Consider the following 14,173-nt stretch of genomic DNA (forward strand, 5'->3'; position numbering starts at 1 on the left):
AAAGGTTATGCTTGTGAAACCAACCATAAGGAGAGGCCATGCATTATGTACAACAATGAGATACTTGATGTTGTTGAGAGCTTTAAGGACCTTGGCCTTGAGGTTCCGGCCAATCACAAGTGACATGAGTGTGCTATGCTTAGTTTGGAAGTGGGAAAGAGAGCGTACTATGCATTTGAGAACATGTGCAATGCAAGAAGCATCAAGTGTTGGGTTCTCAAGAAGTATCTTTTTGACACATTGGTGACACGAGTTCTTCTTTATGGATAAAGAAGTGGTTTGGGAGATGAGATGCATTACACTGGCTACATGATGCCTCAATTGACTCCCAAGTGAATGATGCTTTTCTACAATGCCAATGTATTACGGCTTGGGAGGAATCCGGTGGGTCACGCTTTATACATTGCACCACCCATATTGCCCCCAACTACAAAACCATATTCTTCGTTGAAAGAGGAAACGTACTCACCCTTAGATTCTTTAGTCTATCCCCTTGTCAGCGATACGTACTATCGCAGCCATTCGGCTTAGCTCCCACTCCCTTCGATGCGAAACACGATGTTGGGGTAATATAGAAGAGTCAAATCGATTGTGCACATTATGCTCACTGCAAGTTCGAGAGTCCGAGTACCACACACTGCTAGAGTGGTTAGCTTTTGGTCACAACCAAACTTGCTTCCCTCACATTTTTAGCCACTATGATATTAGACCTACATACTTTCCTCTCCCAGCCACAATGTGGGCTCTCCATTGTGACTCTCATCACCACAGTTTTGAAGCATCAAGAATCACTCATCAGCCACAACATACTACATCACATGTAACTTTGTCTCATAGGTCATATTTGACCTCCAAGGACGAAAATAAAATGTCTCTCTCTCTCTCTCTCTCTCTCTCTCTCTCTCTCTCTCTCTCTCTTGCATGAGGCGCCATATACACGTGCTCTATTAGCTTCAATAACGGACATCGCCACTTCTTGCGCTCAAGTACTTGCACCTTTAAGTTTTAGCGCACCTAGCTAGGATTCTTATCATTATCTCTCTCTCTCTCTCTCTCTCTCTCTCTCTCTCTCTCTCTCTCACCTTTAAGGTGGGCGCTCACCTTGTCACCACCTTCAAGCTCCAGCTTTATCACGGTTTCCTCTTGAAGCGATCAGCTCCGTTAAGGCACATAATGTAATGTATGAACTTCCAACACCGAAAGCTTTCAGTAGAGGTGTTTTCCGAGATGCAAGCATCAGCATGGAAGAAATCAAGTCCGCTTTGAAAGAAATCCCCGAACTCATTGTCCACGTTGTTGAACAAAACTCTCCTACTTAATCCAATGGAGAGCGTTCGTGCCATACATGCCTTCTATAATTTGTCAAACTTTAGAAAATTGAACCAATTTTTCATATTATGCAAGGTATAATGTGCCATGTGGAATATGCTTGGAATCTTGCTGAGGTGTCCACATGTGATTTGCTAAACTCAAGGAAAAAAAGATTCCCACATGCCCTTAATTTTTTTTCGAAATGCCCCTCCTTGTCGCTCTCATGCGAGCAGACATGGAATCCCCCAAGAGTTACATTTTCTAAAGTGGCCGCTTTACCGTTAATGTGAACCCTCCCTCCCGTATGCAGAGAGGGGTGAGCCAGGATTTCGACCCTGGCTCGTATCGCGCTGCTCCTTGACTGCATCTCGTATGAGCCTGCTGCCCCTGCAGCAGGAGCAGGGGAGGAAGGAGGAATAAATGGTCGACAAAAAGATTCAGCTGGTATCGTATCGCGCTGCTCCTTGACTGCATCTAGCAGACAAATAAATGGTCGTTAAAAGATTCATCTGGTCGCGTCGCCTGAGAGATTCGAACTCTCGCGGGGAAACCCCATGTACTTAGCAGGCACACGCCTTAACCACTCGGCCAAAGCGACCCTTGGATGTCGGGCAAGCGGGCATACTATAGATATATAGATTCTATACCCGCTCTCTCTGCGCAATTTGACGCTCGTTGGAGCCCATTGCAACTGCCCCAAACCCTTATGCCCTTGTTGCTTCATTCAGTTATGGCAAGCATCTGATTGTGGAGCATTGATGCGCCCCTTAGCATGCAAACACATCTTCTGCATTAATGAACTACTTCAGAGGCTCAAGACCATCTTCGACTCTTAGATTTTGAAGTTTCGGATGATAAAATACACACACAAACGGGTGCTGTGGTGCTGTGGCCACGAGCCGCTCGCAATCAACTTAACTTGAATTTCCATTTTCACTTCTAATTTTGCTTTGACCAATTGATGCAACTTTTGCAACAATGAATATTTTCCTCGAGGTTGGGATCTCAAACCATTTGTAACAAAAGAATCAAGTAGTAGCTCCTGCTGCTAAAAGTTGGATACTTTTAGCTATAAGATAGTTGGAAATGGAAAATGCCTCTCTCTAATTAGCACTGCAACCTAGCATGGTGCTTGTCATTTCTGTTTCTAAGCAGACGTCTTTGAAACCCTTGTTCTACTAAAGGACTTTATGAAGTTGTGAATGCCCATGTTGATAGTAATAAGACCCTACCTAAAATGATCACTGGCCAACAAGACAAGGAAGTTATATATTTGAATTTGGGAAAATTTACAAAATACCCTTGAAATTTCTGGAAATTTTCAAACTCCGCCTCAAATTTCAAAAATTCCAAACACACCCTTATGTCATTTTTGGATGAATTACCCGAAATTATGAGTGGTTTCATTGCGGGAGCCCACAATTCTATCTAGAATCCTACGCCTACCATCCTCCATCAAAACACAATTTTCCCATTAAGAGTTGCAAAAAGAACTGAACCTTTTAGACTAGAGGGACATATTTGGGAATGTCCAGTAATTTCAGGGTGATTTGGTAAGCTTCCCTTCGAATTTTGATGGTTGAGTTAAAAATAAGGGGAAATTACCAAAATACCCCTCAAATTTCAAAAATTCTCAAAATGCCCTTCAAATTTTCCAAAATTCCCAAAATACCCCTGGTTGTGAGACCAAATTCTCAAAAACGGATCTCAACTGTCAAAAACGAATGAAGATTAGAAAATCTTGAACATTCCAACCAAAATAGATACAAGGGTATTTTGGGAATTTCCTCAAATTAGAGGGGTATTTTGGTAATTTTCCCTAAAAATAATGATTAGAATGTTAAGCTTATCATGGTCATTTTACTAATGTACTTCACAAACATAATGACATCTTGTGACTATCAAGCTGAACAGGCTACAAATGTTGGCTTGATAGCCAGGCCTACAATAGTAGCATCATAGGATATTTTATATTCTTGGGTTGGTTCGGTGTCACTGCCTTTCGGCAACATTTTTTTGCTGACCTTGTACATAGTCAGGTTTCGGTCGATACGCAGCAGAAAATCCATAAAATTCGGAAAAAAAAAATCTTCTCCTTTAATCTATACTCCTCCCCCCGAAAAGGCAGTGCCAATGCCAAATCTGTCGATCCAGGCGCCTTATTGATGATGCCTATGCTTTGTGAAACATGTAGCCTTACAATAAATAAGTGACAAGCTTGCCACTAAGGGGTAAGCAAGGTGAACAGAATGCTGCTACCATTTTAACAAACTTGTAGCAATCCAACAAACATGATGTGGTATGACGAGAGTAAAAATTACGTATCAAAATTGCCCCTATCAGGCAGACCATTGGGCCAACTTGAACGACAAGAATTTCATTAGGTCTACCTGGATGTGAAGGCACAATGAGAGGTGGGTGTGTTGGCCTTTCGTTCAGCCTTTTATTCGATGCCGTGCAATATAGATATAGAAATTTAGAATGAACTGCTAATAAGATGTCAATCATTATAGATTCTTATCCTTCAAGGGGAATATAACATTGTATGATAATTTGCTTCACCTCATCTTCAAGAAGGGAAGAGCGATAGACTACATGGGCCAGTTCAACGTGTGCTGGAAAAGAAAATCCAGTCTATGAGGCTCTCAAACTTTGAACCATGCATAAGTGGATCTACAATGCCTCGATTCGAGACGTGGATGAGGGAGGAGGGCCCCTCATTGCAATCAACGCGCTCCAAGATGCCAAACAAACCCCCTAGCTTGCCATTCCATTCACTGCATCAAATCTAGCTCTTTCGGATTGTTAAGCTGCCCCAAACTTTGAGGTACCTCCACCAGCTTTGGGCATTCTGCTAGTTTGAGACTCCCCAAGGCTACCAAGCATCCAAAATCCTCAGGATGACTTGCAAACATGACCTCCCTGCCATCTTAAGCTTCTTCAAAGCGGCCAAAGATTCGGGACAGGTGGCTCAGGGAACACCAGGACTTTTAAACTAGCGTGTGTAGATTGCTCCAAGTTGCTGAAGCTCTGCGGCAGACTTTTCAGTTCAAGACACCTACACAAGTTTCAAGAATAAGTATGCGAGTGCACTGGAAGCGAGGAGCACCCATCCCAGCAGCTCTCCACTCACAATCCTTCTTGATATATGTCATCCGAATCCCATCTTTTGTCGCCTTCAGAAACCTGCAGCTTCTCAAGGTTAGGCAGATTTGAACCACATATGTTGATAACATCCTCGCAGCTTGAACCCTCAATCTGGATACTCTGCAGCTCAATCAACTTTAAGAACAAAGCTTGTCATTACACGTGATTTTTCCCAAAAAATCATTAGGACTGCTTATAAACAATCCCTTCCCCTTACACATGCTATCCAGGAAAGTTGGACATGGTTGACAAGATTCCTACACTTAGCTTGAAAACATAAGAAGCACCCTCGCATGTGGGGAGGCCTAGTCGGTCAGCCATCCCTCCGTCATGCCACCTGAATGAAAAATAACCATGCGAGATTCAAAAGAAATACACCTCTCAAAAACATTCATTGTTTCATACACCTCAACTCAGCTTCACTTAATATGAGGAGAATCAAAGCGTGCTGCACCAGTGAGTGTGAATCGATATCACTTCAACAATAGAAAATTCCTCCAACTGCCAGTGACTTGGTATCAATGGCCTCTTATGTGATGAGATGGTGGGTAATCCCTTACCCCCACCTGAAGGGAAAGATCCCTCATCACATAATGCTGAGAAATACATACATTGCAAGCATCGTTGCATTCAAGTGCATGTCCATGTGGACACTACATCACTATCATTAGCAAAGAACCTGCGGATGAGTTTAAATGCATCTTACTGGGAAGGAGCGTCTCAAGATTGACCCTATGCTGCGAGAATGATTTTTAGACTTTGATGCATACCCTGAAGAGCGACATATGTACCAAAGTTTAGAAAGCATTCTCGTAGTATAGGGTCCAAGACACCAACGCAACCCACCAATATGCCACAAGGACAATCTGACGAACAATGGTACAAAGAAATGCACCAATGACTTTGAGGCTTTGATACCACCTGCCACACAAATTCCACATGGTCATAATTTGCTGAAACCACTGCAAATCATTGGAAATGACCCAAGATTCATCATTTACAAGAGATACATAGAAGCTCTTATCATAGGAAATTGTGATACACAAAGCGTTTAATTGGACTTTTCAGTACCTTCTTTACCACCACCGGAGGGTCCTCTACCCATGCACGAATGGAGTCTTGTCCAAAAGCTCGATAACAAAAGAGGCTCTCCACATCCGTCTCATTCAACAGAACCAATCTGTGTGAGTGGCTATGCCGAGTGATAAGCTCGGAGAAGCCTCCTAAGGCAGGGGCCTGTCTGATAGCTAGCATAGTCTTGAAGCCTCACACTTATATGTTCTGCACTTGGAGCACGTGTACAGGCAACAGTTGTAGCACATGCCATGCCGTAGTTTTAGGAATTTCCTGCTACAGCGGCTCCTAACGCCGCTTCCGCAAAAACTGGCTCCGGAGTAGAACTTTAGGTCAAAAAATATAGAATCACCTGAGGAATATGGCTATGGTCACGCGAGACTTAGTCATCAGTTATTTGAACTCATAACTAAGGCTAAGTCTAGACGACCCGGGTGGAAGAGTGGGTGTGCTCAGCAGGGCGTAGACGAGGTCACTTCCGGACCCACCCAATTTTCAGGGGGGATATTTTCAGACGAGCTATTTTTCGCGAGCGCTTTTTGGAATCGGACGAGCAGATTCTTGATTCCAAAAAAAATTCTTCTCTCTCTCTCTCTCTAATTCTCTTTCTCTCTCCCTTTCTTTTTCTCTAACTCTCTCTAAGTCTCTTCCCTCTCACAGTCTCACTTTTCTCCCTTCCCTCTCTCTCTCCCCTCCCTGACTCCCACACTCTCTCTTCTCTCTCTAATTCTTATTCTCTCTCTCTCTCTCTCTCTCTCTCCCTTTCTTTTTCTCCCTCTAACTCTTTGTAAGTCTCTTCCCTCTCTCTCTCTCTCTCTCTCTCTTCTTCTCTCCCCCCCTCTCTCCTCTCTCTAACTCTTTCTCTTGCTCCCTCTCTCCTCTTCTCTCTCTCTCTCTCTCTCCCCCCTCTCTACTTTCTCTCTCTCGGTCTCTTCCCTCTCACACTCTCACTTTTCTCCCTTCCCTCTCTCTCCCCTCCCTGACTCCCACTCTCTCTCTTCTCTCTCTAATTCTTATTCTCTCTCTCTCTCTCTCTCTCTCTCTCTCTCTCTCTCTCTCTCTTTCTTTTTCTCCCTCTAACTCTATGTAAGTCTCTTCCCTCTCTCTCTCTCTCTCTCTCTCTCTCTCTCTCTCTCTCTCTCTCTCTCTCTCTCTCTCTCTCTTCCTTCATAACTTCTTCATCCGAACTCCGATTTGGGTGATCTATAGCCTCAATCAAAGAGCACAAAGTCCTCTACGCATTGATGTAAAGACATATATTTTCAGATTTATGGAAGGCATTTTTGTAGCAGCATTTCCGAAGTGAACAGGTTCAACAAAATTGATTCTCATCTCCTATTTTACATACAATGTCTTCCGGCACTCGCAAGGGTTCTTCTTCTTCAACAAGGTCCACAACCATTGTGAAAAATGATCCAAAATCTCCTAAGTGTGTAGATAGCAACACAACGACCAAACCAACGACATCGGAAACCATGATCAAGGCGTACTTGGTATCATTGCAATAGACTGTAAACAAACAAGGCGAAGACTTACGAGCACTTGCAATGGAGAATGGCACACTAAGGGTACTTGTGGTTGAGAATGAGAATCTCAAGAGGACACTTGAGATGCAAACAACACGTTTGATGCAACTTGAAGAGGAAGTCAAGGAATGTAAACGCTCTCTTGTGGACTTGAATGCTTTGAAGGAGCGAATGAGCAAAGTAGAGCATGACCATGTATTGAAAGAGGAGAAATTTGACACTATAAGCCGGGATGTATGCGACATGAAAAATGTATGCACAAACAAGTCTTGGGCTGATGTATGTGGTAGCAATGTGGTTTCTAATTCCTCACTCATGCAAGCTATGGTTCAAACAAAGAATGTTGAGAATGTGGATGTGGAGGAGTTGAAGGAACGGGAGCGACGTTCCAAGAACATTGTTATTCGAGGAATTCCCGCAGAGAAGTTAGAGACACCTCCTTCTCTTGCCATTGTTATTGAAGATTTCTTCAAAACCCACTTTGGCATGTCCGGAGTTATGGTCTATGGAGCACATAGAGTGGGGAAGCAAGGAGCTCCTCGCTCGGGAGAACGGCCAATTGTATGCACCATGCCGGATGAGACGAAGCGAAAGATTATCCTTGATAATAGTTGGATCTATTTGAGGGATACAAAATGTTTTGTATGTGAAGATCGCACTATTAAGCAACAAAATATGCGTCGCAAGGCATATGAGGAAAAGAATAATAAAAACAAGGATATCTCTCATGAAGAAAATGTGCCCAAGGAGGAGGCAAGTCTCTCAAGCAAATAGGGATGCGTGACGTATGAGACCGAGTTACAATTGAAAATATGATTTTGGAATTGTAATGGATACCCATGGAATGCGGGGGTTGGCATTGATGAACTAACAAGCAAAGCCGATGTTGTACTTCTTGTTGAAACTTGGGAGCATGATACACAAAGGATTAACGGCTTGGAGGATTACAATGTACATTCATTGATGTGGTCAAAGAATCTCAAGCAACGAAGAGGACAAGGAGGGTTAGTATGTATGGTTAAGAAAGGATTGGAAGATTTTGTATCAATTGTGAAAGATGACAAGTACAAATGTTATGTATGGCTGAAAATTATGACACCAAAAAGAGCACCCATCATTAAGAGAAATATGAACCTTGCATGGGCTTTGTAAGGAATCCTAATTTTTAGGGATTAAGGCTAATGTTGTGTAGGGTTAAGGGGACAAGGGCATTCAAGAAGGTAGTTTTGAGTAGACTTTTCTAACCTTTTTTTAGACACATGTAGGATGTGGACCTAAGAGGTCACTTTCTCTCTCTAGCTTTTGAAAAGTGAAGGGAGTAAAGGGGTGTGGTCACATCAGCAAAAACGTGGGTCACTAAGAGCCAAAATTTGACTTTTTTTCAAAAAAGTTATTTTTACTTATTTTTGACTTAAAATTCCCTCCCAACATATATACACATCAAAAAATCATTTTTTGACATTTTTTTAAACCTACAAACACTAAAAGTCCACTTTTTCAAAAAAAAAAACCTTTGTTCTCTCCTCCTCCTTCCTCCTCTCTCCCTCTCCTCTCCCTCCCTACCCCCTTCTCTCCTCCTCCTCCCCTCTCTCTCCCTCTCCCCCCTCTGCCCCCTTCTCTCCTCCCATGTTCCTCTCCTCTCCCTCCCTACCCCCTTCTCTCCTCCTCCTCCCCTCTCTCTCCCTCTCCCCCTTTGCCCCCTTCTCTCCTCCCATGTTCCTCCCTCTCCCTCCCCCCTCTTTCTTTTCATTCTTTGCTTCCTCACGCAACAACTGCCATGGTGCTCACGGACATCACAAATCGTATCCCTCCACCACCATGTACTCCGCACAACAAAAGTGTACATATTGCTTGTCCGCGGTGTTTGCACCGAAGGCCGCACGTGAGGGTGAGCAGAGGTCATCGCAAGATCGTCATACTGTCGGTGAGACGAATGTGTATGGTTCTTCAATATCTTGGGAGGGGAGAAGTAGGCTTGTTAGGCTATTGCAATTGGTTGTGTATGGGTGCAGGTGCTTCTTTGCATTTGTGGATGCACGAATGTCAAGCTCTTCAGCTCAAAACAGTGGCATTACAAGAAACAGTGGGTGCAGGTTAGAGAGGTCAAGTGTCACCACTTTTCCTCTAAAACAGTCTTCTTTGTTACATCTTGCAGGTAGGTGCTTCAAATCCATCCTTATTAGAGGTGGGTAATCTCATCCTAATGCAAGAATGGCTCAAGGAACTAGCATAACATGAAGCTTTTACGGTGGCACAAAGCTCTCCTCAAGCAATGTGGCTCCCACTACACCAAAAATCACTATGCTAACATGGAGAGATCCCTAGTAGGACAATACAACAACTTTTCATCAACAACACACCCTTTCCTAACATGAGGGCACCCCCACCAGAGATATTTTTATATGATAGGTCACCCCATGAGCATACCATGTCATGGAATGGATGTAAGAACTATGACTACACTACCCCTTGGAAGTTGTTCACGAATGTATGTTTATCAAAGTTAATGAGAAGAAGTTTGGACTTTTTTGTTTGTTGATGTGTAAGAGCACTCTTGGTCTACCATATTTTAGATTGTTTGATAAGTTAAATAAGATTTGTAGTCATTTAAAGTATCATTTTTTTTTTGTAAGATTGTACATGAGAAGACATGATAAAGTACAAGAGATCTTGACAGAATAAACCTCGATGAGATTCCCACCATGCACTTGTGACACCATACCTCTCCTTGAACCCTTTGACTTCTATCGTTGTGGGGAGTCCAATGCGGGGCTATTTTCAAATTTTTAGCATAACTTTTTTTTGAAGGAAATTTTGGTTATTCTAAAGTTTATACACAGTCTAGGAGTTCATTCTGATTGTTTTTCTTCAGTTTCAAATTTTGACCGAGTACACTCCTTGGAAGCCACTTTTGAAGGTGTTAGGGCGAGATTTTGGGAAAGTTTTGTATGTAGGAAATACAGTCCTTAACACAATAAAAAACAATGGTTCTTTGAGTATTTTCAGATTCCATGGTTTTAATGCTCGTTGGAGCCCGTAGATTAAGAAAAAAGTAAAAAATGTATGTTTTACATCATTTTTAAATAAATTGTCAACTTGCACATTGATTTTTGGAGAATGCGAGCAAGATATGATTTTTTCTCATCACATGATGGTCGAAGAACGCGATGAGATGAACAAATTCATGTGAGACAAGCCCAGACAGATTCAGAGCCGATTGAAATCTAGAAGCTGTTGAAAACAACCGAAAAGTTCAACACTTAAAAAAAAAAAAAAAAAAAAAACTAACACTTGAATCATGGCCATGCATCAAAAATATGCTCACACGGTGAAGGAGGTGCTTCAAAGCTATGGAAATCAGTATAAAATGCAAGCAATAGCGTTGGAGGCTATTCAAGAAGTTGTAGAGGCTCACATCATTTCAGATGACTTTGCAATGACAAAATGATTAAGAGTTGTGTCTACTGTCTCCATAGTGATTTGGCTTTTCGGTTTATCCATGTGTTTTAAGTTAAGTGGTTTTGGCCATGAAGAGTTAAAATTAAATCAAATATTAACATTTTTGCCATCCTAAGGGGAAAACAAAGCTAGAAAATGCAAAAAAAAGGGTGGCCACAAGGGCGCGCAGATGGCCCATCCAGCAGTTTTGGATGGCTCATCTGCGCGCCCTTGTGGCCACCCTTTTTTTTTTGCATTTTCTAGCTTTGTTTGCCCCTTAGGATAGCAAAAATGTTAATAGCTGATGAAACCAGATGTTTATGTAGCATGAGACTAGATTTTTATATTGTCCAATGTGATTTGGCCTTTTGGTGCAGGGAACTAGTAAGTTGAGTTGAAGGAAGGCATAATGTGCTTGAAAAGTTAAATTTTACATTCATCTCACCTTTTCCAAGGTCCTGGAGTGCAACAATAGCCTAATTATGCAAAAAAAAGGATGGCCATAAGGGCGCGCAGATGGCCCATCCAACAGTTTTGGATGGCTCACCTGCGCGCCCTTGTGGCCACCCTTTTTTTGCATTATATGGCCTTGTCTGCCCCTTATAATAGCAAGAATGTTAATATTTGATGAAACCAAATGTTTATGCAGCATGAGACTAGATTTTTATACTGTCCAATGTGATTTTCCCTTTTGGTGCAGGGAACTAGTAAGTTGAGTTGAAGGAAGGCATAATGTGCTTGAAAAGTTCAATTTTAGGTTCATCTCATCTTTTCCAGGGTTTTGGAGTGCAGCAATAGCCTATTATGCAAAAAAAGGGTGGCCACAAGGGCCCACATATGGCCCATCCAGCAGTTTTGGATGGCTCACTACGCGCGCTTGTGGCCACCCCTTTTTTTGCATTATATAGCCTTGTCTGCACCCCAGGATACCAATTTTTTTTTAGATTAAGTGAAAGCAAATCTTTATGCAACATGACAGTACAAATTCCACTTCTTTTCACTCAGATGTAATTAGAGCTCCCCCCCCTCCCCCCCTTTCTTTGTGTTCAAAGGTCCGGAGCATTCACTATGTAAAATTTTCCTATATCACGTGCGTTCACTAGAATGGATTAAAAGTACCCCTTATAGGCCTTATCTACATATGTTTCTGCAACTTTACAAGAATATAAAATCCCTTCTGTTGAACACATGTGCTATGTTACATATACTTTAGTGAACTCCCCATGTCAACGGCCTCACAAATCCTGTGCACTAAACATTAAACACTAGAAATCGACCAAACAAGGAGCCAATTTTTACTTCCTTGTGTCCACCTAGTGTTCTTGTGAAACATTGCTAATGATATATATTCAACATCCCCAAATGAGGACATCTTGACAAAGTTTATGATCCACTTTAATAAGAATAACCATTAATGATTAAACTGAAATCAAAATATTGCTTGAATTTCTTCAAGGTGGAGTGATTAAGACTTGCGACTTGAATCATCGTACAGGCAAATCAAAATATCCATAAAAGTAAACAATATTTCTCAGATCTGTATGAAACTTCAGTAATCTAAATTAAATACTCTCACACAATGCGACACCATTTAACAAAAAAATATATTTATCTTGTATAATCCAGCCTTATGAAAAATAATTACAAATGGAGACACTGTTGTTGTTGTTAGGCTTATCTTACAAGTATTTGTCTTCCTTATCTAGAGATTCATATACACTTGAGTATTTGTGTGTCTATGACACTAGGGAAGATAGTAGTACTATATGGATGGCTTCTATGAGAGCTCCTAGAGAGTCCCTATTGGTTCAAGATTCTAAAAAACACCTACTATTCTTATCAAAATCTTTTAGCATGGTAGTGAAAGGTTCCTCAAGGAACAAAAATAGAGTGATTTCCATCTCTGCACATGGTTGCTTGCTCATGTCCTCTTAAAACAAGTTGAATCTGTAAGTAAACAAAAGATTATGTGAGCACAAAGTTATAAAGTACAAAATGATATCATTCCAATTATCTAATGACAATTATACGAAGAATAAATTACAAGAAAAATCTTTGACGACTCTCCATAGATAACACAACTTACTTACATTGTGAGACTCAAATCACATGCTACACAACTATAGATGGCGCACCAAAGTCATCAACAAAATAGCACCACCCAGTGTTATGAGGTGTGAAGCCTAAACACTGAAATCCATAAAGAGGTTAATTCTCTCCAGCATGATAAACTTAAAGATGGAGATGATGTTAAGCTCTGAATGTAAGCTACAAGGGTAGTTTTCTTACCATTCTATCTTTATGTTGGAGATGAACCCTTGCAATGCCCACGCGATATTCACACCTCCTATTGTTGTGGTATGCAACTCATGTGAGCTCATACTTTTGCCACCTTCGGGAGTAGAGGTTTCCATGTAGTGTGAGTGAATGAAAGTAGAAGGAGTAGAATCTTGTTTCATGTTGTAATGGAGATGAGAGAAGGGAGAGGAGCTAACTTGGTGTGAAACTATGTGGTGGGTAAGGGGAAGAGATGGAGGAGGAGCTTGCTTGGTGCTACAATGGAGGTGGGAGAAAGCTAGCAGAGAGATAATGATGGACTATAGGGGGTGCATGTGGTTGTTGTAGCAATGGAGAGCTTGGAAAAAGGTTTGTAGAGAGAGAAAAACACTTTTTAGCTATAGAATAGGTTTGGAAAGACTTTGGAGGGTGAAAATGATGTTTTGATTTGTTTTTTTTTTTTAATCAATTTTTTGGATTTTTTAGTGCACGTTTTTAACTTTTGAAGGTCAAAAATACTTTTTTGACAATGAAATAGGTTTGGGGACCTTTTAAGGAGAGAAAACTTGAAATTTGAAATTTTTTGAAAATTTGAAATTTTTAGTGTATTTTTAAATCCGGGCCAAAAAGTGGGGGAAAAGAGGTCAAAGTGGTCCCCCCCCCTTTCCCCTAGCCACCTCCCTTACCTTCTCACTAGGTAAGAGACAATTAAGAGGTGTAAGGCTACCTTGTCCCCCTACTTTTTTGAGGGTATAGAGTGTGTTCACCACCCTCTTCCTATTGGCTGACCTCTAATTAACCTTAATCCCAAAGGGCCCATAGAGGGTTCATATTTTTCCTAATGTTTTTGTAGCCGGTTGCTACATTCCTCATTATGATTCTCCCTTTTATGCTTGCATGGATAGAGATCAACCATTTTCTGATTTGGAAGAGGACATTGCTTATTTCAAAGGTGAAGGTGATGTTATTGTATTTGGGGATATGAATGCTCGCACAAAAACATTGCAACATGATACTCAACAATTTGATATGCCATACATTTCAAGGGAGTTGGAGGAAGTTCACTTGTATGATCGTACTTCAATGGATGAGAAAGAGCCGGATCACTATGGAAAGTTACTTTTACACATGTGTAATAGCACGGGTATGCTCATTGCCAATGGTGTATCTTTGTGGAGTGGAACCAATGGATTTACATGTAGGAGACATAATGGGGATAGTGTGATTGACTATATGCTACTCTCTGAAGCCATCATGTATCGCATAAAGAGTTTTATGTTTGGTCAATGGACCCCGGAATCCGACCATCGCACCTTATGTATTGACCTTTCATGTGGAGAAGCAACTAAGCATGATAATCTCAGCCAAAGGAAAGAGAAGTTATCACTTTGTATGGATTT

At 41.4% G+C, this 14,173-nt stretch overlaps 1 non-coding gene across 1 annotated transcript; it reads right to left on the reverse strand.

Annotated features, from left to right (window-relative positions):
- Positions 1-1,827: 1,827 nt before the first annotated feature.
- Positions 1,828-1,909, reverse strand: TRNAS-GCU (transfer RNA serine (anticodon GCU)). Its single transcript has one exon. It is a non-coding gene; the product is annotated as a tRNA-Ser (tRNA).
- Between the last annotated feature and the right edge of the window lie 12,264 nt (positions 1,910-14,173).

Source organism: Adiantum capillus-veneris, chromosome 14 (genome assembly GCF_014529385.1).
Source record: "Adiantum capillus-veneris isolate H3 chromosome 14, ASM1452938v2, whole genome shotgun sequence".
Taxonomy (NCBI): Eukaryota; Viridiplantae; Streptophyta; class Polypodiopsida; order Polypodiales; family Pteridaceae; genus Adiantum; species Adiantum capillus-veneris.